The 27,691-nt window shown below is 38.8% G+C and overlaps 1 protein-coding gene across 4 annotated transcripts in view; it reads left to right on the top strand.

The window, feature by feature from the left end:
- ndst2a (N-deacetylase/N-sulfotransferase (heparan glucosaminyl) 2a) overlaps positions 1-27,691 on the top strand; it is a 125,905-nt gene that overhangs the window by 28,303 nt on the left and 69,911 nt on the right. For all 4 annotated transcript variants that reach the window (XM_079854722.1, XM_079854725.1, XM_079854723.1 and 1 more), the window contains exon 2: positions 26,559-26,593. The gene's annotated coding sequence lies outside the window, so the exon portion shown is untranslated. The remainder of the gene's footprint in view (positions 1-26,558; positions 26,594-27,691) is intronic.

Below are 27,691 nucleotides of genomic sequence, written 5' to 3'. Positions count from 1 at the left end.
ACACAGTTCAGAAACTGAATGCCAGATCGGGCAAAAAAAAAACAAATCAAGCCGTGCACGTTGTGTCTGAGTCCGGTCGACGGCATTAACTGTTATTATGAGCCCGAGCCCACCATTATTCAACATAATACTGTGTGCGTGCAACAAGCAAGAAGTGCCTTTGTAATCCGGTGACGCGTGTCCATTTGATTTTTATTAATAAAGCTTTTCTGCAAAGGTGGAAGTTGACGATCGCCATCTCTGTAGTGAGCGCGCATATAGAGAGAAATGCACATCATTGATTAATCAGACTATATTTCTTTTCGTTTTGAATTGTTTCGTTTAAAGAAATTGACGATCACCATCTCCATAGTGAACGATAGAGAGAAATGCACATCATGGATTACAGAGAGTAGGCTAGTCTATTTCTTTTCGGTTTGTATGGTTTCGTTTGCTGAAATTGATGATCACATCTCCGTATGAACGCGCCTAGAGAGAAATGCACATCATGGATTAAATAATCAGAGTGGCCTTTGTCTTTTCGTTTTGAGAAATTGACGATCGCCATCTCTGTGAACGCCATAGAGAGAAATGCACATCATGGATTAATCAGAGAGTAGGCTACCCTATATTTCTTTTCGTTTTGAATTGTTTTGTTTAAAGAAATTGACGATCGCCATCTCCAAGTTTCGGTTAATTTATGAGATTTCAATGCAAGTGACCGCGGCATGCCATCGCCCATCATGTCATGATTATATTAAATATATAGGCAATTGGTTGATGAAAAATGTATTAAAATTAAGATACAATTTATACAAAACGAAATTCGTTTTAAAGAGGCCTTTTACAAAACTAAATTTATTGAAGTGGTCAAATCGTCTGACTCCCGATGCATCCCATCTTATTTGTGCTGTTCACTTTTCATAATCAAGAAAGATGGAAAAAATAACATAATAATATTTTAACAAATACGAAACTTAATGCGCTTATTTAATGAACTCGAGAACAAAATGCATCCTGGCAGCAGTGAGTGGGTGGTAGTTTCGGAGATGCGACATTAGGTTAGAGGTGTTTACATCTCTCGCGGTCACCTTTTTATGGAACAATTTACAAATTGCCTCGTCAGTATTTACCGCCTCTCCCTTCTCATTCGGTTGGAACCAGAAATATTGCCAAACTGCAACCACACATAAGCATTTTTTAGGCAATAAATAAATTATATATATTATATGCTATATATAAGTGCCGGTAATGACGGTATTGAAACTGATACCGGTGCTATTTTAAGATCCCGCGGTATCCGATATTACCGTAATACCGCCCAACCCTAGTCATTAGCGGACCACGGCAGACGTTGTGTGATTATCCCGGCAGTTTAGGACATCGCACAAGATTTGTGTCAACGCAGAAAACATTTAATCACTGGATAGGTTTTTTTCTTTTGTTTATTCAAAGTGTTTTTTATTTCAGCTGAATGTGTGGAACGCTTTTCAGAGAAGATAAGGCAACGTTTTTTTTTAGCACAAAAATGCTCCACGTGAACTTCGGTCTTCCGATCTTTTACCATTGTGTCAATTCTCAATTGATTTTGATTAATATGCGCGAGGGAGCGAGAGAGAGCAAGACAGTTTGAAGACGGTGAGAGTGCGTGCTCGCGGGGCCGGTTTCACAAAGATAGACTTTGACTATGGCTTAGATATAGTAGATAGTCAGACTTCAGATAGACATCTAAATCAGACCGTTGCACAAAGCACTTAAGACTCTGACTATCTTAAGTAGGACTACACTGCAATGCATTCTGGGTAAAAAGACATTTTTCAAAACAAAAACATGGCGGATCGAGTAAGCGCATTCAACCGCTCAGTGCAGTTTACCCCCAGCGGAAAATATGTGTTTGTTGGAGGAGTATAACAGTTACAGGGAAAATTAGCGGACAATGTAGTAACAAGAAGAAATGTTTAATTTGAAAAAAGATTGCTACGACAGTTAAGAGCGTTAAACCGACCGTTGAGCGTTAAAGACGTACAGAAAAGATACAAAAACATGGTACAAGATGCCAAAAAAGAAATATTTAAGAGGAAATATTCCCTTCTCATATCTCTCTCCATAACGTCGTCAGCAAACCACAAATTATGAGCCATTTTCCCTTTTCTTTTGGCTGTTTGTAATGTAACTAATTGTTACTTCTGGTTGCCAATGTAACAGAGTCTTAGACCTAAGTTAGCCTGGGGGTAAGGTGTCTAATTTTTTTGGTCTAAATTAAGTCAGTCTTTATTTTTGTGAAACAGTCTAAGTTGCATTAGACTAGTCTATGAGCAAATTTTAGACTTGTCTAACACTATAGACCGGTCTAAAATAGCTTTGTGAAACCGGCCCCGGGGCTCTCTCTCTGCTCGTTCTTTCCGTAACATGCGCCCTATCGCAAGCGCAATCATCTACATCACTCACCGATCAAATAAGTCTTTGGCGGGACAAAAATTCGCTTTGGCGGCCGAGAGAGACGGAGAGCAGGGAAAGGAAATGCAGCTGAACGAATACACTGCGTGTTTTAAATAGCGTTAAAAATGATAAATGAATAACGAAACGCAATATGTGGCGGCCGGTATTGGTTCTGTGGCGCACCGCCACGAATTAGTCTATGTGTGGGAAACACTGGCATGTCTGTATTTCAGCTGTAGGCACAAGATATCTTTGTGGAGCACAAAAATAATGTATTGCCTCTGTTAGCCTTTGTATGCGAGTCTATGAATTTCAACTCTTCTTGAATTAAATATGTCATGAATTAATCATTTACACAGAAGATTTCTTCAGTTCCATGCTGAAGCAAAAACAAAATCAATGGACATGCAGTTAAAACGCATTCAATTCATTTAGGTCTGGTTCAAGAAATATCTAACTTTTTTTTTCTCCCACATATTTTGAGTAGGCTTCTATGCAGTCTGTCTGTGCAGGAATGACTTCAAAAGTACACCGCCACGTACATGAGCAGCTTAGAGTGAACATTGATTGATGCCAACTTCATTACCTTGAAAAAGCTTCAGTCAGTAACAAAGTAATTTGGCCCGCGTGTTTTTCCCCCTACCCGTCCCTCAACCTGAAATGAGTTTGCTACCTCTATCTGGATGACATGTAGTATATATGATCATGATGCAATATATACATTATTGAGAAAGTGTCACGCTGTCTCAAAATACTGATTGTAGCACAGCCTGCTGATTAGTTGCCTACAGCGGCTCAGTATGGAGGTCACCAAGCATGAGAGCAGGAGACCGCAGCCGATTTTATGCTGTTCTCAATTCTTATGCCAAGTCATTTTTCATGTGTGTGTTGGTTCAGGCCCTCTGGCTTTTTACAGCACCTCAGAGGAATTGAGCATGAGCTCCACCTCCTTGGGTTTTTTTCCCATATGATTTCTCTCTCCGTTCCTTGCTCATGTTGTCACTGAGTGGTTTGAGTTCAGGTCCAGGAGGGAAGCGCCGCTGTGATTTCTCCTTGCGTGTCTTGATGTAGTTAGTGAGGTTTTGTGTTTTTTAACCTGCTGACCTCACTGTGACCCTGCTGTGTCTATGGCGACCGCTCCAGCTGTAAGAGGTTGTGGCAGCACAGGGCTTTGTGGCTGCATTCCAGCGTTGACAAGCCTGCACGCGTAGAGACACCATAGAGCCCTGCTCCTGCTGAACATTATGGGATGGTAACTTGGAGGCCATTTTCATTCAGCTTGAGCATTTAAATGAGGTAAATCTTAAAGGTTGTGATTTTTTTTTCTGTTAAAATGTGTAATTTTCCTTTTCCTTTTTTTTTTTTTTTGCTATCCCAACTTGAAAAAAATTGGGATTCTCAATTTATCCAGTCTTGCAGCCCTAGTTTGAGTTAGTCATAGAATATCTCCCAGAGTTCATAGTTTGCAACAGCAGCATAGGCCAAAAATTCATCTCAACCCAGTACAAATCCTGACCTCTTTATTACCATGACAACAGCTTTGTCACCATGGCCATGATTCTGCACATTCTCCATCGCACTTGCCAGAGTCTGTGTATATGAAGTGTAGCTGTCACAAACAGAGCAGATTACAGCAGGCTCACAGTGTTTAATAGGCTCGCTGCTATCGATAGAGTGACGGGGTGGATTGTTTCACAAGACTGGACTTGCCCTCATAGAGTCAATGTTTTCTTTTTTTGCCATTTCATTTTCCCTCCTTTCATGTTATTGTATTGTCCTTCATTTCCAGCCATCCATCTGCCAGTGTTCTCATCTCATGCTCCAGTCTAGACCATTCGTTGGTATTCTGACCCCAACCAATCCCCTGAATATCTAGGAAGATACAGAAACGCTGTGAAAAGAACCTGATCCTAAGTCTCCTAATGTCTTGCTAATGGCTATAGACTTTGCTCTCTGAATGAGCCCTGACTCTGTACAATCTGCCAAGAAAAGCGTTGCCTGTGGCTCTCTTTTTTAAGGGGCTAAATCTCAGTCTCTTATCATTCAGTCATTTTATTCTTTCTTACCTTAAGTCTCAGTCCTATCCACCAACTCTTCCCAAATTTCTTTATGCCACTGTGGTCATGCTGTCACTTTCATCCATCCCTCTTATAAGTCTCCATGCACATACTTTCTCTCGCCTGGATTTTGCAGCTTTCTGCAATGCTTTCCTGGTCCCTGTGCCCCTGTTCTCCAGTCAAGTGCACTTCAGTCTCGAGAAGGCTTCTACACCTCGGTTGCCGTCCGCTGGGCTTAAGTGGGGTTTAACGCTCTGACCTGACTCATGATCAGGCCCTTTAGCTCAAACAGCAACAGCACGGAGAGTAGACAGGCAGATCCTGCATCATGGCAAGAAAAATCCTGCTCAATAATGAATCATGATGAAACCTAGAGGGAAATAAAGGGGTAGAAATAAGGCGAAGAACGAAAAAAATGGATGGGAGTACAGTACTTTTAGAAAGTTTGTGACATTCAGATCCTTACAGGTAATGATTAGATGATTTCTAAGTTGAAGAATATGTTTACTCTTCTTGGCTGTCTTGTGCTGGTTTGTTCTTTTCTTTTCCCACCAGTATTATTTTAGTATCATTGAGATACTAGTAAGACTAAGTTTTATTAATAGTGTAAATAGTTAATTTTCTGTTTTCATTTCAATTTTTAAAGGTTTAGTAATTTTGTGGATTTGTATGTATGTATGTATGTATGTATGTATGTATGTATATTAGGGCTGTCAAAAGATTAATCGCGATTAATCGCATCCAAAATAAAAGTTTGTGTTTAAATAATATATGTGTGTGTACTGTGTATAATTAAATTTGTATACATAAATACACACACATGCTTGTATATATTGAAAAAAAATATTTATATATAATATAAATTATATATAAATATATACAGTATATGTATGCAAATATTTCTTAAATATATACATGCATGTGTGTGTATTTATATAAACAAAATAATTATACACAGTACACACACAAATATAAGTAAACACTTTTGCGACCCCAAGGCCCTAATCACACTCTGACCTCCTCTCACATTAGCCCTGCCACATGCTTTAAACCAAGATTATGTTCTGGCAGAGGTGGTCTGGCCATCTGGTGGGTCGACGTGCTTTTTGGGCCGATACATCTCATATGTATTTTTTTTTCTTTTCTTAACGGCCCATAAAACTTGTACATTGGCGGCCCATTTGTTTCATTTTGTCCTCATTTTGTCTTCATTTTGTCTTGCTTATTTGGCGGCGCTGGGGTCTTTGTGCTGGTGAAAAGCATTGGTAAAAAAAAGTCAGCGTTAGTTGTTTTTTTTACACGTAGATCAGTGGCCCATTGGTTCTTGATTGACACTGGGCTGAGCCAATCAATCTTTAAACACCTCTCCCCCTTTGGGCTCTGACAAGCGTGCAGTGTCAGTATGTATCTGTCAAAATAGTTAGAGAGATGGCGAAGAAACGCAAGAAATGTGCAGAGAAATGGCGTGAAAAAAAGAAACGGCCCTTCAAGCAGACGTTGTAAAATGTGTCAAAATAACAGATATGTTTTCTGCAGCAGCAGGACCTTCATGAGCTCCGATGGCTGATGATGATAGTGAGGAGGATAAGGAGATGAGAAAGTGTAGAGCCTGCAGTAAGCAGAACTGCTTTCAAAACACTTAGGATATGTCATCATGAGTGTACATGAGTGTAGGAACCCATTACCCAGTTACGCATTATTTCCACATCTGCATAGTTGACGATTAGGCTACCGCATTTTACTAGAATTGTAATGAGACGCGTTTGTAAACCATGTTTTCTGCCAAAATAAAAGCTCAATGCAGTTTCCGTCAAAATAAAAGATCATGTGTTTATCACTTTCAAGTTTAGAAATTAGTACAAACTAATTATGAAAGTTTCCTTTATTTCTCAGTGCATTTGTTTTACAATATATTATTGCTATTATATGCCAGTGCAGCTTATAGCTTGTTTTAGGATTCATCACTGTGTATAGTTCAATTGTTTTAATAAATGACATTTTTTGGGGGGTTATTTCATCTGTTAACTCTCACTCGTTCCTACTCACTCATTACATGGCATTAGTGGTTTTAAGGAATAGGAGTTGGTGTACACATTCAAGGGCGTGCAAAGATGGGTGGTGTTTATGATCATATGTAGTGGGCCAGTCTGGGCCGATTTTTAATTTTTTTTGTCCCAGTCTCACACACACCCTGTGTTCACACTCTGATCTCAGCCCATGGGCTGCAGAGTGCAGGCATCCTGGCATCTGCTGAGCCAAAAAGCTGAAATGAAAAGGATAGTCCATATGGTCAAGATTCAAAATGGCTCTGCTAGAGGCGTCGTGATGCTGGAGCTCTGTGCCCCACTGTTTCCATGAGGAAGAGTTTTCAAGGTCCTGCCAAGATGTCAAGGATTCACTATTTCTGAGGCTGGCTATGAACCAGCAGTAGGGTTTACTGTAGGAGATTATACAAGAGAAGGTGAAGATGGTAAATGTCGTCAACACTCTTGCTTCAGCCATCTTAAAGACTGTTCCTGTGTCCTGTCCTCTATGTCCTTCCACACTAACCTCTCGGTCCCATGTGTCGACCTCAGCCATGTGCCATGGCCTAATGCCATGTAGATCCGTGTAATAAGTGACCACAAAGTGGATGCTTATGAGCACCCTTTTGAATCTTAAAATGACAAATGTGACACCCTAATATTTCATGGCCATTGGACAGTTTGGACCACAAGTCCACATCAAGTGTTCAGTTCAGGACTTATTCTCTCTTATAATAGTCCTCTTTTAGTCTCTCTCTCTCTCTCTCTCTCTCTCTCTCTCTCTCTCTCTCTCTCTCTCTCTCTCTCTCTCTCTCTCTCTCTCTCTCTCTCTCTCTCTCTCTCTCTCTCTCTCTCTCTCTCTCTCTCTCTCTCTCTCAAGGACATGGCAGGACATGATTTATGTCTTTATTGGGGTGTAACGGTTCAACTTCTTAAAGTTCACTTTGTACCGCTGTTTCTGATGTCATGATGTTTTGTTCATGGTTTTGTGACCTGCAGCGTTTCACTAAAGCCCCTTTCACACAGCGCAATGATCCCGGCAAATTGCCGGGAAATTGCCAGAACTCCTCCTGTGTGAACGCAAACACAACCCGGGATTGATGCCGGCATCTATGCCTATGTCGTAGTGATGACGCTGAAGCTAGTGAAACGGTACGTAATGCGCAAGTTTATGATCGAATCAGAGAAACAAATGCACAAGCGTGGTTTCTCGAGAGAGAAATCGCAGCTCATAAGCAAACTTAAGATGCTGCTGAGACATTACAAGTCACATCAATGTCACGTGTCTTTATGGGATTTTTACGGGTTGTGTGTGAACGCACTCTCTGATTCTGGAAAATCACTGGCAGTGTGAATGAACCAAAATCAAACGAACCCGGGTCAAATCCCGGGTCACTTTATCCGTTTATTTTCCGGAATCTCTGTGTGAAAGGGGCTTAAATGTCAGAGAGCGGAGATAATTCTCATTGGCTGCCGCCTCTGTAGATATGCTAGTAGTAAAGTGGTGTTTGGTGATGCGAAGAGAGAAAATTAGACAATAGAATGCACTTATTATCATGCTTTACCAGTGGAGACAATGGGAGAATCAGTACCTCTACGGCCAAAGACGCAGAAAATGTCAGAAGCCAGAGGACAAAGACCTACAAAGACAAACTCGAACACTGGTAAAACATTGGTACAACATAAACCGTGGAAAGATTTGATGATAGAGAAAATGCTGAGCAGTGGGTTTTTCCACTTTGCAGTTTTTTTTACTCCTCTCTTAACTTTACAGCGATAGTATTACCATCTCTACTCTCGAAAATGGGCACCTTACAATGCATAGGCTACACATTAAATATTCATGTTTTCTTGCTGGTAGATAAACCTCGATACAAATATGTTTGTGCTAAACCATAGAGGTTTTTTGAAACCGTGTCTCAACAAGTGTTTAATAAGTATTAGTAATATGTATTTTAGTAATATGTAATATAGTAATATGTAAGTTTAGTAATATGTATTTCATAGTTGTGTTAGTCATGTTAGTTGTGTTAGACATTTTAATATAACTGTTAAGCTCTTATATGAAAGAACTTCATTCTTATGTAGGCTAGAGCCTATAAAGATGAATTTGCCTACAAAAGTTTATGCACGTTTGTCCTGCAGGGTTTTATTGCATCGGTTTATGGCATACATGCATGCTCAAAGCAGCTGGCCTATGCAGATGAATGTGAGAGCAGATGAGAATAAATATTTGCCTTTTTCTTCAAGTGTGTAAGACATACAATATATTTAATGACTTAATGGCATCAGCTTCTCCTTAAGACCAAGCACCTATTTACTTGCAGATCAATAGCTGAATGATGTGACATTCCTTTTTCTGTGCTTGTGTATGTGAACGTAAGTGCCAAACTGTTTTGAGTGCGCACGTGTGTGTCAGTTTGTTGTACCTGTAAATGCAGTCAGTGCTAGTGTTTATTCCTTACAGAACTCTTGAGATGAGTCGCAGGTTTCGGGAAGCATTTATGTTACACTGATAGACTTCCTCTTTCTCTCCTTCCCTGTGCTATAATAAAAGCTGAAAGCGAGGAAACTTGGCAGGAGCTCATATTTGAGACTGTTTTTGTCTCCCTGAGGACATTTCCTACTTGCTTTTCACAGCTGGAAAAGACATTGTCACTTATATTGCTGACTGCATGTTAAAGATAAGGACATCAGAATGGCCAAATTAAACAGGGCTTTATAGAGAGCGACTCTGCTTGAGTCTTATGGACAGCATTCCGCTGCATAGTAAATCTCGTCAAGGCTTCTGCTTTTTCTGAGTGCTCGGGGTGGCTGTAACCTATTGATTAAGAATATGTTTACACAAAGGTTGCGGCTTGATGCAGTCTAGAGAGTCACTGAAATCAAAATCCTTCTTTTGAAATAATTATCTCTTGGAGCAGGGTGCTTGAGCTTCAGAGAGATTGTACTTGTGGTTTGTGTAGGCCGACTCATAAGTTGCTTTGTATAAAGAGTATCTGTTAAATAATCTTGGGCCATTTCCACATTGTTAGTAAAAGCTCTGTGAATCTATTGAGAATTACTCTGATTCTTTCAGTTTTTAACTGCTGTCAGTAGGGGTGTGGGCGATATGACCCAAATCTTATATCACGATATGAGTAATTTTATTTCACGATAACGATATATATCAAGATATAGTTATTTTTGCTTTAAATTAGGTTTTTATGATATAACATTTTTTGATACCTTTGAAATGTCTTAAATCTTATCACCATTTTCAATATAATAAAAAAAAAAACTAATACTAGCCTAAAAAAACCCTCAAGCTTACTGAAGACAAGTTAACAGTGATGAATAGAACAAAGACGCAATTGAAACCTACCTGAAAAACTTCAAGCACTATAAGAAGTACTATATAGAATGTATAAAGTAATCCAATGTATAAAAAACACTGCCTTGTCTTCACTGTGTAAATTAAATATACATTAATTTTTATTAAAGTTACAAAAGTGATTCAGTCAAGAGCAGTGAGAGAATTTCTCTTTTTTTGTTGTTTCATTAGCATTAATAATGACAGCTGGTAAATTTGGATCCTGTCACTTTATGACCGACTGCACATATCCATTATTTTCCATATCCATATCCATAAAACTGTTTACGTTCAATTAAGACATAAATTACTGTGTTAACTTGCAAATACACATAGGTATGTTTATTTAACCGTTCAAGCCCAATTAGGTGGCAAAAAGCACTCAGTTCAGTTCTCACGTGCTTTATGAGCAGCGGCTTCATGTCCCTCATCTCCTAGACAGCGCTGAGAAACAGTCTCTCAGAGAGCACGCATATATACTGAAATGTTGTCTTTTGCTGCTTATTGCACTTCAGTGGTTTAAAATATTCTATTTTTTTAAAACCGCAATGCTTAAAAACGCATGCAAACGATAAGCTTTCATGACTGCGTTTGCACAGCAACGTCACGTGAGTGTAACCGTGATAGAGATGATAGTCCAAAATCTTTACGGGTTGACAAATTTCTACTGGTTAATCGTGTTTACCGGTCTATCGCCCACCCCTTGCTGTCAGTCTGGCAAACTGTGGTTGTTTACCCAAAACATAACAATTCTTCCATCATTTATTCACCCACATATTATTCCGAACTCTTATGGCTTTTTTCCATGAAACACAAAAGGAGAAATGTTGATTGCACAAGTCAGTCAAATGGAGAACATTTAATGAAAGTGAATCGGGATTTAGGCTGTTGACTCTGAGCTTGAAAGTGTCAGAAAAACATTATAAAAGTGGTTGTGTTTTATGTTCGTTGTCTTATGATATATATATTTGTGTGATGAACAACCAAATTTAAGTCCTTATTCATTTATAATCTTCCCCTCTGTTGTAGCTCATTTCCTGGCATGTTGCAGCTTGTCTTATTGTGGATTAGGTGAAAGGTTTAAAGTTATTGTGTCTCTCGCACTCTCATTCTACATCCCTCGCTTCCCCTTCTGTCATCTGTGCTCACATCATGTTCTTTATTCCCCCCTGCTACTCTGACATGTCTATTCAGCTCACTTTTTCTTTTCCTGGCCCCCGCTCAGCCTCTCCCTCGTGGTCTTACTCCCCTCTGTTTAAATCCAGCTGTTGTGTTAATAGTTTTCCTGCCGCCTGGAGAGCCAAGTAATGAGATTCCATTTGGAAACCAAGACCTTTCGGCTTGAAGAGATGTTCATGTTTTTTATTTATTTAAATGTTTGTTCCTTGACTTGAGTAAGGCAGCCTCTCAGCTGTGCTGCCTGCTACAACCGGTTTTCTTTCTTTTTTTCTTTTTTTTAAACCTTTTCTCCTTTCAGCCATATCCCTTATGCCTCTGGTTTGATGCTCCTTATGTCTTTTATCCATTTCAGTGACACTCTAGGTATTTCTCTCCTTCACATGCCTTTATCTGTTGCTTTTGTTAAGCTCAGATTCGAGTTAAATGGTTAATTGATAGAAATCTATATTGATTGTCACCTGAAATAAGTGTGTGAAAGAGATGATTGTGGCTATCTTTCGACAGCTTTTTCTCTCACTTATGCTCTGTCTTTGGTAGCTGAACATGTATCTTCTCTATGACTTAAATTGTTTAACCTTTGATGTGACATAACTGCTCTTTATTTCTTTGTGCTCACTAGTGCAGATGATGTGGGCTTCAACCGAGGCCACGTTTATACCTGATCTCCGCTGATGCAAACACAATCAAAGCTAGCCAGAAATACATGTGACCACTAGTGCCGAATCGTGTACATTTCTTTACAAGCAAATTGGCCAATTCCGATATCGTTGCCTCGTTCGTTCTTTCTTTCTTTCAGCAAATTTATTTGTTGTTTATTTGCTCTGTAACAGGCCCAACTGGCCTTAAAAACATTTGTAGCCATTTGAAATTAGCGGCAAGCACTGCATTTTAATCACAATTGAATCCAAACAAGGATGCTGCACACATGTAGCATGAGCAGTTGTTTTTAAATTAGATTACATAGTTTCAAGATTCAAGAGTGAATACAGAAAAAAGGTTGCAACAATTATTTTCACTCGCACGAATGCTCCCAAATACACACAATGGTCGCAATTTCGTGACATGGACAGTAAAATGGCAACAACTTTGATTCCTTTGCACACAAATTATGGTTAGCAGATTGCCAATAAAAAAATAAAAAAGTCTTGTTTTCGCACTCTTCCTTGCACAAAACTTTGACCCTTGAAACCTTTTTACCATAGTGCACTATTTGTAAACAAATACATTCTTGATGTTCGCATCACATAACCAGCTCAATCTATTGCTTTTAAGATGTAGTAAACTTGCTCCATAGCTCACCTGGTACAGCATTGTGCTTGCGCTGCAACATAATTTTTTGCAGAATATCTTATCAATATCTTGCCATAGGCACGTATTTTCAGTGAACCAGGGTTGCACATTCACAACTCGCATTCACAACAATTTAGGAATGGTAGCATTGATTCAGCATGGAGAGAAGTGCTGTACTCTTGAAAATAGGCATAGGGTAAAATATTTTTTTGTTTTAAGAGTCAATATCAGGGTTGTTCAGATGAATATTGTGATTAATTGCAAAATCAATATTTTTCACCAAGCCCAAGGGTGTCACAATTGGCTGTAGTGAGCACACAACGAAGGAGACTCCAAAATAAAACACGCTTTATTAAATAAGACTAGGAACATGGAGATTGCAGGAGTAATAATCATAGATAAACAACCAAATTAACATAGACAAGAACTGACAAGGGATTGAACTGAACAGGGACTATACATAAATGGCAAACATAAAGAGTGATAATCGAGTGATAATCTAACCATAGAAACAAAGAAGTACGTAATCATTAATCAAGGAAACTAAAACTAAACCGAGCAGGGAAACAAGAACAAAAGGAAATGAATCAGACTTTCAAAATAACATGGCAGAATAGGGAATATGTTGCATTTTTAATGTACATCATAATGCATCCTTGATAGCATCAAAGGACATCAAAATTTACATCTGAGGTTGTTGTGACTACTAAAATCAAAATTTGTAACGAGAAAATATATATGGGAGCAAAAGTGTCAACTTTCTGTGCTTATTAAAAGTAAACAGGAGCCTACTGATAGCCAGAATTACTCAGTCAAAAAAGATGTATGCTAATAACAGGTGAACATCAATTTGTTTTGGTTGACCACTCCATTTCATGTGGTCGTCTGAGATCAATGTTAATACCAGATGTAAACAGGGCCTGAGCCAGTGTCCTGCCTTACGCGTCTCTTCGCATCCGTCTTCTACTCTCCCCTTGCCTGTTTTTGGTCTTTATGTGGAAGCAGGCCTTGCCTGCTCGTGCGTGGCCTGAAGGTGGAAGTGTAATTTCCTGTGGCAGATAGGCTGGGAACAATTGGTGGGGGGTGGTTGGAGAGAAACAGACTGTGAACACGCTGCACTATGATAACTCAAAGAGGCAGGCTGCTGCACGGCTGCCGAGACAAAACTGAAGAGGGAAAAAATGAATAGCTAAGCCGCAACACCCTACCCCCCACCCCCAACACTCCAAGCTCATTCAGGAGGGTTTGTGTTCAGCCAGGCCTGAGAGTCGGTCTGTTGTGTTTTCTCAGGCTGAAAGTGGGGAGCACAAGACAGGTACATTAGTATCGCCTCATTGCAATTTATTACGCTCCTCTGTTCTTCTGCAGCACCTTCGTAATATGGAAATAATTGAGCTCTGATAAAAGAAAAAAAATGCCAGGACATTGTGTTTTTGTGTGTCTGTCGTTCTTTAGTTTGTTGTGCTTGTGCGTTTCATGGATTGATAATCTCTATCAGACATTAACCGAAGCCTAAAGTGTTGCTGCAACAAATGTTTTTGAAAATTTGTAATATGATGCTATGCAGAGGACGTGCCGCAACATCATCCAAGTGGATGCTGCACACTGGTGGTGGTTGAGGAGACATCCCCTCCCCTGATATGATTGTAAAAGCACTTTGGGTATACAGTAGTACATATGAAAGCGCTATATAAATGCCTCATTCATTCATTCATTCATTCATTCATTCATAGAGCTTTCACGCAACACATATGGTTGCTTATGCATACGTTTGTCATTTTATTTTAGTTATTTATTCATTTCATTTATGTCTGTTGGCTTTCGTAGATCAGTTTGTTAGTCATTATTCCGTAAATTTTTTGGGCTGCAACTGCAAGCCACATCATGAGTAGCATCTGGACGGTTGTTCCCCATAGAGAAAGTAGTAGTGTGTTTTGGGCTGTCTGTTCTGCACTAAACAAGATTACTCTCCTTGTCTTGAAGGATTAAATCCTGTGCGAAGGTGTTATGTCCATCGGCACCCACTCTCTGGGTCTGATTCAAAACCTTGTCAAAAATGTCCTAACAGAGATGAAACCTCGTCATTGACTGATTAGGAACACTGTCCATGGGAAGCAACTAAATTCATTCCCAAAGAGTGCAACAGTTTGGTCTCGGAAGTAAAAATCCCATTTATTTTCTCCATAGGGGAATTTATTTTGATAACTTTTAAACCTTTAAAGACAGACCTTCTGTGAGCTACGAGGTTGATAATTGATGGTATATGCTTTTGCAGTCTATGTTATTTCAACCGTAAATATTTGTGTTTGCCTGAGGAATTCTTGGTGAAAAACTACATTCTCTGGTTAGAGATTTTTTTTTTCTTCAGAATCAGGGGTAAACACAAGCAAACCGTGCCAAATGAACACTTTAGTGCCCATGAAACACTGTGAATGATGAGAGTTGGTCTCCCTATGCTCAAACTACTGTTTTGCAATATTTTGTAAATAAATGTAAAATATATTGTTTCTATAGGGGTAAATTTAGTTTGGGTCACTTTTTTGCCAAATCAACCTGAATTCCCCCTAATCAACATCTTAAAATCAATAGTTTTATATTTCTTCATTGTTTTTAATTTTATCTTTCGCAATACTTCCTGGGATTGTTAAAGGGATACTTCAGGATTTAGCATTAAGCTTTGTATTAGTAGAAAACCTGTAGTATTTTCGAATTACCGTGCTTTCCACCCTCATATCCCCTTGAGACGAGAGATTTATGTATTTTTTGTCTGGAAAAAATCCTCCGATGACGCAAAAATCGCCATTTTGCGTCATCGGTGGATTTTTTGCCCAGAGGCTAAAGACTACAGCCAGTAGGAGGAGCTGTCCCGCATGTTTTCAACCCGCCCATAGGAGGCGGGATCTCACTCACAGAATGTACACAGTGTCAGCCGTCTTTCTTTGGAAGCTAAGCTAACAGGCTCTTGTTCTGTGGAGAAAGCTGAGTAGTATGAGAAAGCTGAGTAGTAGGGGTTACCATCCTCATTTTCCCGGACATGTCCGGCCGTCGAGATCGTCCAAAATGTCCGGGATTCGGCTTTTGCTTTCTGCAGTCGCCATTCATTGTTTACTGTCATGCACACCTTTTGTTTCAATCTAACTGAATTCATTCCGATTAGTGAATCTGAATGTAGTGTTTACATGAACGCTAAAAAAGTGATCGGTTGATGTGCGTTTTAACATTGCTAAGAAAATTCCCGCTCCTCCATGAGAGATACGAGACCGGTGTGTCACTAATAACGCCACCGGCCTCTCGCCGTTCTCCCGCGGCCCTCAGCCTCGTCCTGCTCGCCACAGTAAACATAATGAATGGCGACTGTACGGACATTTTGGGCGATCTCGAAATCCCGGGCTAACTCGTCACGGAGTCTCACTAGTAGCCTAGCCTTGTTGTTTTCAACTGCGCTTTCTTACCGGTAGGCGTGGCTTGGGAGTGGCCTCGTAGGGCAGCGAAGCAAGTGCATTCTGGGAGTTGTTGTCTTTCATCCACATAAGCCAAAAATACATTTTCTGGATTTTCTCAGTCTTGAAAGCTCCAAATTCAAAAATAATTTCACATTTCTTCTACATAAATGGCCTATTTTAAATACACATTAATCTTTCCAGAGGTGAAGTATCCCTTTAACCTAGAAATCTAGATGCACCCTAGCGGCAGCAAATTTTATTTTGCAGCCAGGGTGGTCTAGCAACTCTCCGTTGGCTTTCGAGCTGGAAAAACTAAACTCTAGTCAGGCCAATCACATCATGTATAGAGTCGGTGGGCGGGCTTAACATGATGACGACAGAGTTACGACGGTTTGCTGCTACTTGAAAACAAAGAAGAGCTGCTGCTGCTGCTGACGAGCAGCGGTCTTTCGAATCGACTTTGGCCGCTTCTCTGGAGGACTTGGAGTTAAGCTTTTCTTTGAGAAAAGAACACAGAACGGCACTTAGGCTAAGTCATTCTTAAAAAAAGGAAGATGTGTTCGTGGTTTTGCCGACCAGATACGGCAAAAGTTTAATTTATCAACTAGTTCCGCTGGTGGGAAAACGCTCTGGTTGGTTGTAGTAGCGCTATCCTATTGCGTGCAGAGGGAATTTGAAAGACAACCGTTTATCCCGCCCCTCGGATTGAGCCCTGCCAATGGTGAGTTACCAGACCCAACATCTTGATGTGGATCTGGCTTGCCAGGCTATGGGATTGTATTTTTTTCCCTCATTAAAGCCAGTAAGTACTAGGGGTGGGCGATATAGCCTCAAAATTATATCACGATATTTCAAGAATATTTGCGATAATGATATTTATGACGATATAAAAAAAAAATTTGACAATTTTTTTTATTACATTTATCTCACCTAAATGTTTGCTCACTCATTGTGTTTTTACAATTGGGTAATTTTGTATTTCAGAGTTTACACAACACAAGGAAGCTTGATTTCAATCTTTGAATTAAATTGAAAAAAGTAGCAAAACATATACAAAATAATAAAGATACAAATAAAGAGAAACGTTTTTGGGAAGGTCTAACACTATTCAGAAATACTACAGAAACTGAATAAGGTAATCAAATGTAAAATAACACTAGTCCTGACTAAATTAAATTAAAGGCTATTAGGCTAATTCTGATTCCTTACAATGAAAGCTATCTTTTGTTGTTTTGACGACAACATTAATGACAGACACATATGGCTGCTGTCACTTTTAGAGCTAGTGCCTGGATCCATTACTGTTATACTGTCTGTCACACTGTCACGCACGTTTTATGGTTATTTCAGACATAACCGACTGTTTACGAATATACTAACCATGACCGGAATTTTTACACAATTTTGCGTGTTTTTTCCCCCGTTAAAGCAATATAATCCGCGAAATAGAACTTTTGTTACTCGCGAGCTGTTTGTGAGGCGGCTTTACTGTATGCACGCAGAGTAAACATCTCTCAGAGAGCGCCCGAGAGTACTGAATAGTTTAAAATCGCAAATGTTTAAACTGATAAGACTTAAAAAGAAGTGAAAATGATAAACTTTAGTTACGATGCAAGTGACAAAAGACAATTCCGTCATGTCCTGACTGCTAAACACAAGAGTGTGGTATCGACGCTTGACTTGTGCAACCCATTTTGAAAGCGAGAGAGAGAGAAGACGCGGCACCGCTGAAAACTCACGCGGTTGGTAAAATCAATATTTGCGGGGGAATTTCCCGCATTATAAGTGGTAGACCTGCGGGAATTATTAAAATACTATTGAAGTAGCTCCTTTTTAGGTACTAAATCGTCATTGGAGGCTGACTTGCTGCTCTCGCGCTCAGACAGGTGTTGTTATTGTGCGTGCTAAGGAACGTAATGCGCCATACGTCATTGCATCGCTATATCAGTGATATCGCGATATGACACTTTTTTATCATGTAAAAATTTATACCGGTATTATCGTGGACGGTATGATATGGCACACCCCTAGTAAGTACACAGTCTTGTAGTTTTTGTCCAATTTTTCATTTTTATGCTTCAAAAGTGTGTAATGATGTGATTTACCTCGTAGCTGGTTGGTTTAGTTTATAGCTTACAACTCTCAAATGAAGACTTTTTTCAAATCCCAAATGGGAAAAATACTTCCAAAACCAAGGCAGCTAAAAAAGTGTATAGGCACTTTTTGGTGTTAGCATGTTACTAAGCTAACCATTAGCTTGTCAGGCTGTTGTTGTGAACCCCTAATAAGTATAAAAAGACATGGCACACTGTCAAGCGCCAAAAAGGACACACAAAAAATCTCAAATTCTCAAATCTCTAATGTGCTTGTGCATATTCAGACTTGAATATGCATATTCATACTTAAGATGTATTGCACCAGTTTTTAGGTAAATTGTCAATTAACAGAATATAGGCTATTTGTGGTTGTACCTCTTTATCTTTCTTTATTTTGTCTTCTTTCAGTGTTTATCATGGCTATTTTTTCCCTTTCGAGTCACCCTTGTAGTAGTTTGATGTAGTCTGTTAGAGATTGGAGTTGTAGTTTTGTCAGCTTCCTGCCTCTCTTCTTTCGATCTATTGGGAAGAACTAACTGTTTTACCATTTTGTTTTGCTCACATGGAAGACCCATAGAGGATGTGTATTAATCCTGGGTGCTACCTTTAATAGAATTATCAACTCCTGATGTTGTGCACGCCATAAATCTTCGCCCTGCTTGCTGTCTTCCTCTTGTCAGAAAGTGCAAGTGTGCACTTCTGCTGCAGTGCACTTTCCTAGTGGCATTTCATATTTATTTCCCCTTCTCTTTTCTGCTGTGGGAGCTTGATCATGCTTTTTTTTTTTGCAGGCAGGGGGTGGTTGTACTAGGGCTGCTTGATTATGGCAAAAATCATAATCACAATTACTTTGGTCAATATTGTAATCATGATTATTTAATGGGGTCCTATTATGCCCTTTTACGAAGTCTTGATTTTGTTTTTGGAGTGCTCTAGGATATGTTTTCATGCTTGATTGTTCAAAAAACTATTTTTCATGTATTTTTTACATTACAGCTCCTCTCTCCCCAGTCTAGGCAAACGCGCCGTTTCGATGAACCACCTCCTTTCGAAATATGAAATGTGCTGTGATTGGTTAGCTTGGCCCAGTGTGCTGTGATTGGCCCAGCGTGCTTTGATTGACACTGCTTGGCTTGTGTTCGTGAAATGTCCCGCCCCTTCATAACAACGAGGTCTACTTACTCAGATGTAAATAAAGATGCCGTCAATTTCAAACCAATTCAAGCCTGATTTAGACTTAATAATAATAATAATAATAATAATAATTATATTAACAAACAAGAGGGTTGTGCAGAACGGATTTCATTCATGGACTATGCAAGCACGGCTTTCACAGAACGTTTCAGAGTGGTATGTTTTGTTTTTCTAATTTTCTTAGACACTTTAGATACAATGTTATACACCATTTAATCATGATATTTGTCATAAAACTATGGTAACCCAAACAGTAGCGTAATCGACACCTTTTTTGTGTATTCTGTGTGGGCGTGGATTATTTAAATGAGGAACATTATGACCTCATAAGATCTGGAAAAATCACGTTGTAGTCCAAACGATCCATTTGTTGTAATTCTTGAGAAGTGGATTCTGTTGAATAAAACATCTCCCTTTGGAGTGGACTATGATCTTTGTAACCTTGCAGATCTTTTTTTATTCTCAAACAGTAACATTGCAGATTAACTAAAGTTGAAAAAGCATAATATAAAATAAAAAAATAAAAGCATAACATTTTGCGTTTATTTGACATATGTGCGCACCCAAAGCTCAAAATTCACTTTGCTTGTCTGTGCTTTGCCCCGTCTCGGAGGGTGCACACAGAAAGTCACTTGAGGAACTGAGCGTGTTCTCTTTCGCGCTTTTGATAACTCTTTATAATATCAAGCAGGTCCCATTTTACGAAAGTCGTGTTACTTTTCCCCCCCAATGATTTGCACGTTAGGTTTGGACTTTTAAGAAGTGAAAATGCACCGCTGGAAAATAAATGGAATGGAGACCAATAATAGTTTTATCCGATTATTGTATTTTCATAATCTTTGGAAGTTCCCAGCGATTTTTGGAAATACAATAATACAAACTGAGCAATTGTTTTTGTGTGTTATGTTAAGAGTGATTATTTCAACTGGGAATGTGCCTTTTTAAGGTTTCTCTTATATGTACACAGCCAAGCTGGCTTTTAACATCACTAGATTTGCATTCACTGACATTAAATGTTCTTGATGTTCAGTGAATTATACATAAAGACCAATGCATGTTTTAATACTAGCACTGCTGTTTGGGGCACAACGCAACTTTTCTACATTCATTAAAAAGGCATGGCACTTAAGTGAATGTCATAGGCCCGTCGGTGGCCAGGCATCTTGCTACATTGCTACAGTCCTACATTTGCCTTTTTAATCTTCGTTGGATCTGCATAGGATGTTTGTATAGTCCTCCTGACACAATTCTGTGAAGCCTGCGGGCCACAGCAATCAGCCATGCAGATCTCTCTCTTGTTATTAGTGTGGGACCACAGAGACTTTTGCCTTTTATCAGATACACCAGCCTGAGATTCATCTTTTGCCCAAATGTGCCTATTCATCATATAGCGCAGTTGCATAATTGCACAAAGGGGCTTATTTGCAGTCAAAATAATTAATTTCTCTTTTTGCAATTTCAAACATGTAAAAATAGGTAGGTATTTTGTTCTTCATCAAACATGTTGCTTGTCTTCTGTCACAAAGCTCTTGTGAACGATGTAAGTGGACAAATCTCATTTCGAATGTACTGTACACAGATTCTCACACACAAAAAGCAATGGGTCCTGCTTGCAGTTACCATTTTCCCTTACAGAAATCATATCTCAGCTGGCCTACCAATCATGAGTGGGAGGGTCACTTTTATTAATTGTCTCCTCCTACAGGTACATTTGACCTTGCATTTGAAAGCAACATCTTAACAAACCAGCAGCCTGTATCCAAACAGCATGTCAATATCTACTCACCCTCATGTCGTTCCAAACCTTGTATGACTATCTTTCTTCTGTTGAAATCAAAAAATGATAAGTATGATCCGATGATCATTTTTTGGGCCGATCACTGGAAGCAGTATTGTCCGATACTAGGGGTGTAACGATACCGACTCGTGTCACGATTCGATACGTCACGATTCTGAACTCACAATACGATATTATTGTGATACTCCAAGACATATGGTAAAAGGTTAACAAAAAAACAATTATTTGATGTGCTAAATTTGGCATTACATTGGGGTTGGAAATGAATAGGCTTGGACTGGGTGCTTGTAACCCAATGCACAGGACAATGATGACCCCAGAATATTCATGATTCTGAAGTTGAAAATACAGAATAATTTTAGACAAATATGCTTACACTCTGTCACTGATATATTTAAAATAATGTTGGCCAATTTTTACTGGTAACATAAGATATTTGGCATTATCAGGACCCACATATTGCATTATTATACTTTATATTCAACATTTATATATAGTAGTTTAATGTAGTACTGACACTAATACTCTGTAAACTGAATTTTTTTCTCACAAAGTAATTTTCATTTTGGGTGAAATATACACAATACAGATTGTCACTATCCACGATACATATTGTTGCATTTTCGTATAGCGATATATTGTGATATGATATATTGTTACACCCCTAGCTGATAACGGTCATCGCAATAAATAGGCCAACTATTCCTAGCAACAATATATTTTAAGTATAAAAAAATTAAGATGAGAAAGTATCATGAATTGACAACTCATGATTTATTGGCAAGCAACATATTCCGTTCCCTCTCTTAGAGGTGATTAGGAACAACTTAGAGCTTAACAAATTCTGTATTTTGTTCCTGTGAAATAATAAATTAATTAAAAATAGTCCATCAAAAAAGTAATCAAATGAAAAGCAACACTGCATACTGTAGTTTTCACTGTATAAATTAGATATAGATTAAGCCTACCAAATCTACTAAAGTCTGCTGTCTTTAAAGTCTTTCATCTTTTCCTGATTGATTTGACATTGACTCAGACTGCAAGCAGGAATATTAGGCTGCTGTCACTTTCAGACAATTGCACAGATCCATTAGCCTATACTGTTACAAATGCAACTTGTTTCCCTACTGTTTATGTTCACTTAAAACATAACCGACGGTGTTTAAGCGAATACTCACCAAGCTGGGCATTTTGACATATTTCTGAGTTTTTAACCATTTAGACGCAAACCCAAAGTTCAAAGTTCACTTTACTTGTCCTTGTTCCACTCCGTCTCGGAGTGCACATACAGAAAGCCACTTGAGGAACAGAATCACTTTCGTGCCTTAATCCAGTTTTAATAACTCATTTTATTATCGAGCACATCATGCAGTTTAGCAACAGTAGTATTCTACGACAATCACTGATATAGCTAATTTGGGCCTTAAGTTTGGGCTTTTAGTGAGGAACGAAAGCGCAGCACTGTGAAGGAAAGAAATGCACTAAAATTGAGACCATGGATCAAACTATATAAAGCTATTATCGTCCGATAACGATCGGTGCCCGATGAATCAGAGCACCCTTAAATGGTTTTGTCAATACAATGAAAGTCAATGAGGTCCAAAACAACAATGGATTTGTATGGAAAAAAACTATTTGAAAGTGAGTAAATGACAGAATTTCCACTTTTGGCTGACCTGTCTCTTTAATGCAGTTCTCTATACACAAACCCAGGAATGGGTAATAATGAAAGGCTTGTTCCCTTAGATGAGATGCACATGCACGCTGCTCGTGTGAGTTTTATAAGCAGTGAAGGATCAGTGGTCTGTGCTGCTTGAATAGATCTCACAGCTGAGAAGAATATTCCAGTACTGATTCCATTTGCATTAACTCGGGGGGGAAAACAGCACTTCCCCTCTACGTGTGATTTCACAGGTCAAGGTAATGCTCATATCTCACCTGTCAGCAGAAGAATGGCAACAACAGGGGTGATAGAAAAATGCACACACAAATACAGATACAAGCAGAGGTGCAGAACGCTCTTTACCAGAAGATAAATTAGCTGTTTTTATGCAGTTCCTCTTTGCGTTTGTTCGTGGCTGTGGATTGTGGCTGTGCAATCGGGGATACTTGTGTTGTGTGTGTGAAAGAGAGAGTGTATACGAGTGACCTTTAGTGGTTTGGGTTCCATCGGGGGCAGATTAATTACTCTGTAGCATTAGCATGACGGGCCATGTGCTTGTCAGCTCGCAAATGTCACCTCATGAACTTCAGCCACTCTGATTAGAAGTGAATGTACTTTCTTTAGAGATTCTCCTTTTTTCATTGTGGAATGTTTTCCCTCCGGGGGCTGATCTCAATGCATCAGCAGGGGTGTGCTGAGCCCACCCAAACCTTTCGCACCCAATCAGAATTTAGGCACAGATAGTGTTAATCTGTTTGTTACAATTCATGCATTGATTAAAAACAATATAAGGCGGGATGTGTTGAGAAGTTTGATGAAGGGGTATAGAATGTCAACATGTGAACCTATAGAATCAGGTCCCAAATCTGCGCAAGATGTCAGCGCCATATTAGGACTTGGCGGCTTTACTTCACCAATGGAAGAGAGTGAAGGGGCGTCGTCCATCTTTTTTTACACTCTATGCTTCTTGCGCATTAAAGTTGTGTAACTTGTTGTAGGGCTGTAAAACGATTAATCGCAATTAATCACATCCAAAATAAAAGTTTGTTTTTACATGTGTGTGTACTGTGTATAGCCTAATTATTTTGTAGCCTATATAAATACACACACATGCATGTATATATTTAAGAAATATTTGCATGTATATACTATATAAATGATAAATATTTTATATATAAATAACATATTTTTCTTAAATATATGCACATTCTCATTGTGATTTTATTATCTCTGTTATAGTATTTTTTTTAAGTCAAAAACCAACAAGATATTTTTTTCACCATGTTTCCAAGTTTTTTACCTCAGTTTAAAAAAATACAGAAAGAATGCACAAACTAAAAACACTAAAAAATTTTGTGATTTATTTCCATTTGTTATTTTCAAAAGGAAAACAGAGCAGAGGTCACCTTTCTTTAATTCCAAAGGGAGAGATGTACTTTTGTTTGTCTTATTATTTTGTGCTGTATTATTTGGTTACAGTGTTATTTCGGTTTCAAAAAGCAGCAATAAATAACACTTTAAAATCTAAAGAGTGTTCATGTGATTTTATACATTAGTGTTGTGAAATTAATGAATGCATAATAATCATGATAATAGTGAAACTGTGATTATTCCTCAGACTATAATCGTACCAACAAAATCTATTGTCGATGCATCCCTAAATGTACACTTATTCGTCCCACGGATTTTCCTGTCTTATGTATACACGACAAATACAGCGTTGTAGCCTAACCACAATTAACCACCAATAATCACAATAAGCTCTGCCATTTGTTACTTTCGATAAGAAACAAAGTGTCATCTTTTAAATTCTGTCCATTTTATCACAAAATTGTGGCGTGACAGATCACTGTATAGGCGCCTCAGTTTAAGCGGCAGCGCGGAGCGCGAGTGAATTTGATCTTTTCCTCTTAATACTAGTTACAGAATAAACATGAATGAAGAACTGAAGGTATGTTGAAAGATACAGTAGGCTACAACTTACTGAAACACATCACATCAGTGTTTCAGCTAAATATATGCACTATATTGGCCGATACATTCATTATATTTTACTTAACCTGTTTGTGATGTCTTTATTATTTAATGTAAGTGTAAAAAAATCTGTCTTGAAAATGACACCCATTGTGTAAATGATTTCAACAACGAATTGGAGTAAAAACATAATTTTATAATTAGATTTAGAAGTTAATACAAAAACTGCTTTACGTTTGCATACAATTTGTTATTTGAGTGTTGTTGATTTATTATATCTAAAAATAAATAGCAATTTAATTTAGGCTGTTGTTAACCTTTTAATATTATAGTAATGTGCAAGAAAGGGCTACCTATAAAATTTACAGCATTTGCAGATATTTTTTCATCCTTACTAAACTTTTAATTATAATTGAATTAATGAAAGACAGAGGCACAATTTGTTCAGTAAACCACTGTTTAATTAAAAAAAAAGCAATTTTATGTTTAGTTTTCTCCCCCCCTGTTGTACTGCACTGTATAGAACCGAACCGTGACCGAGGTACATACTGAACCGTCAGTTTTGTGTACTGTTACACCCCTAGGATTGAATTTGCAATGCATTTTTGAATTTGGCAGCAATATGCTTTCGATATTCAAGAGTGAGATTGATGCGCAATCATGCTTTTTGTCTGTGCATCTCATCACGTTTCAGAGCAGGTGCGCATCTTATCAACTTTTCCTTGTGTGCTCTATACAATAGAGATATGTCTTGCTTATGTCTCCTGAACATGGTCAGGTGCAAGGAGCTGTGAGAGAGAATCTCTGGAGTGTCAGTGTAGAAATGCTGGACTCAGTCTTGTGTAACTCTCCTCTGCTGTGCTGATTTGCTACATACCACACAGTTAAAATCCCATGATAGACTACTAATCCTCACCTTCTGGCAGACTGTTTACTATCACTCTCGCTTCCTCTATCTCTGTCTCACGGTCTTTTTCTTTTTCTCCTCCATTCTTGCTCTATCCCCAAGTGGGAGACTCTGGTTTACAATAGGATTAAAAACCCCATCCACAGTGGAATCCGTCAGGCAGAGTTAGCCTATTAGTGTTGCTCTCGGTGTGTTAATTGGCAGATACAGCAGATCACATTGGCAGTGAGAGGTCCAAACAAGATAAACATTGTCCATAATCTGCTAATGTCAGAAGCATTGAGTCATTTCATTGAGTCTGTCCAGTGAGACATGTTTCTTCATCGACAGCATCAGAGCTCATCTCTAAATATGAACCATGAACTCTTTTTATACATGCGTAAGAATAAAGGTACATGGAAAAACGATCTGCAATACTATGTGCATGCATAAATGTGTATAACGTGTATGAATGATTCATAGCTGAAGCCAATAGTATTGCATTATTTATGCACAGTGTCCAACGGCTGGCCGGCTCATCCATGAGGCTCAGGGGGTTAAGTGTCAAGGACCAGCATCCCCCTGATCCCTCAGGTTCTCGCCCCAGAATTCCCTGCACTAGGCGGCTCGTGCAGTTTAGACTTGGACAATAGAGTGCTGCTCCTTTCTCCATGTATGAGGATCCGGAACGATGAGACTTCTGCTTCCTCATGGGGAAAATGCAGGTTGATGATGAGTTTGTATTCATAAAACAAGGGAATCACATGAAAATTAAGCATATAAAGGTTTGTTTTGACCTGGTTATTTTACCTTTAATTTAAAGGTAACAGCAGTACTAAGCCCTGATTTCTAAAAGAAATGCTCAAGGTCAGAGTGTGTGTGTGTGTGTGTGTGAGTGTGTGTGTGTGTGTGTGTGTGTGTGTGTGTGTGTGTGTGTGTGTGTGTGTGTGTGTGTGTGTCATTCAGTGTCTGTGTGTGTGTGTGTGTGTGTGTCATTCAGTGTCTGTGTGTGTGTGTGTGTGTGTGTGTGTGTGTCATTCAGTGTCTTTTTTTCCGCTCATTTGGTCTGAGGAATATAGGAAAAAGACAGGTTACATTGATGTGGACCTGAACAGCAGGGGCTCAATTTGTGGAGCTTCGAGCTGCATTGGTAATGATTCTTCTCTCTCTTTTTCTCTCTGCAGGTCTTTGGCTCTGCTGATAAACTCCCTCCAATAAGGTAAGCTGTGTAGATATATCTATGACCATGTGAATGTATTATCAGATTAATGGAAATCATGATAAAAAAAAAATTCATGAATAAGAAATAGAATGTTAAATGTAATCTTTAACAAATCTTCTAAAAATAAATATTAATTTTCATACTGCACGTTGTTTTAATGCATACATTTACTTAGAATTTATTATCATTATTTAAGATAGTATATAATTTTAATTTTCGGTCATAACATGAAAATAATCATCCACCAGAATTTTTGTATCAGTGCATCCCTAGTATAGCCTGGAAATCCAGACCTAAATCTGAAAGATTAATGGTCTGGCATCGACTAATGAAAATCGCCCAGCTCGAGGGGCGGCACCAAGCATGCATTTGAAAATCTCACTCCATGCAATTATGACCAATCACAACAATAAACCATAAATAATAAACGCTTAGCTACCAGCAGAGCTAACTGGTAGATCCAACTCTTGCCGTATCCGGTCGGCAAAACAGCAAAAACGCCCTTCTTGCAAAGGAACGATTCGAGCGCCGTCTTCATTGTAGCGGCCAAAGCCGTTTCAAACAACTGGTGTTCATCCATAGCCATCTTGCAATGTTTACTAATGACTTAGACGTCACAGCGCTGTCGTCATCTGTTTAGCTCACCTCTGGCGATATCCTATCTATATCAGATAACCCGATGTGATTGGTGCAGCTCGGATACAATGGCATATTTAATGAGCATCATTACTCGACACCAGAGTAAACTCGCTGAGCAAATTCAGCTTTTGCTCTCGTGAGAACTCTGGATTTCCAGAGTATCCCTACTATATGTGTATCATAAAGAAAAGAACAAGTTGTGACTATCGGGACATTAATTCATTGAGAAATGGCGCTAGAACAGGTTTGTCATTCTAACAGTTGAAAATAGAGGATAGAAAAGCTCAATGTAAAACAAACTCAAAGTGAGATAATGTGGTGGGGGGAGTAATCATAATGGAGAGAGCAGCCATCTATATCAAATCTGCACCTTGGATTCTTTGATATTTTTATGCTATAGCAGCATAAACTCAGGTCTCTTTGATATCTTCACGCAGTAGCAGCATAAACTATTCC

The sequence above is a fragment of the Squalius cephalus genome (assembly GCF_949319135.1).
Source record: "Squalius cephalus genome assembly, chromosome: 21".
In the NCBI taxonomy this organism is placed as follows: Eukaryota; Metazoa; Chordata; class Actinopteri; order Cypriniformes; family Leuciscidae; genus Squalius; species Squalius cephalus.
This window is presented reverse-complemented; position numbering and strand designations above follow the sequence as displayed.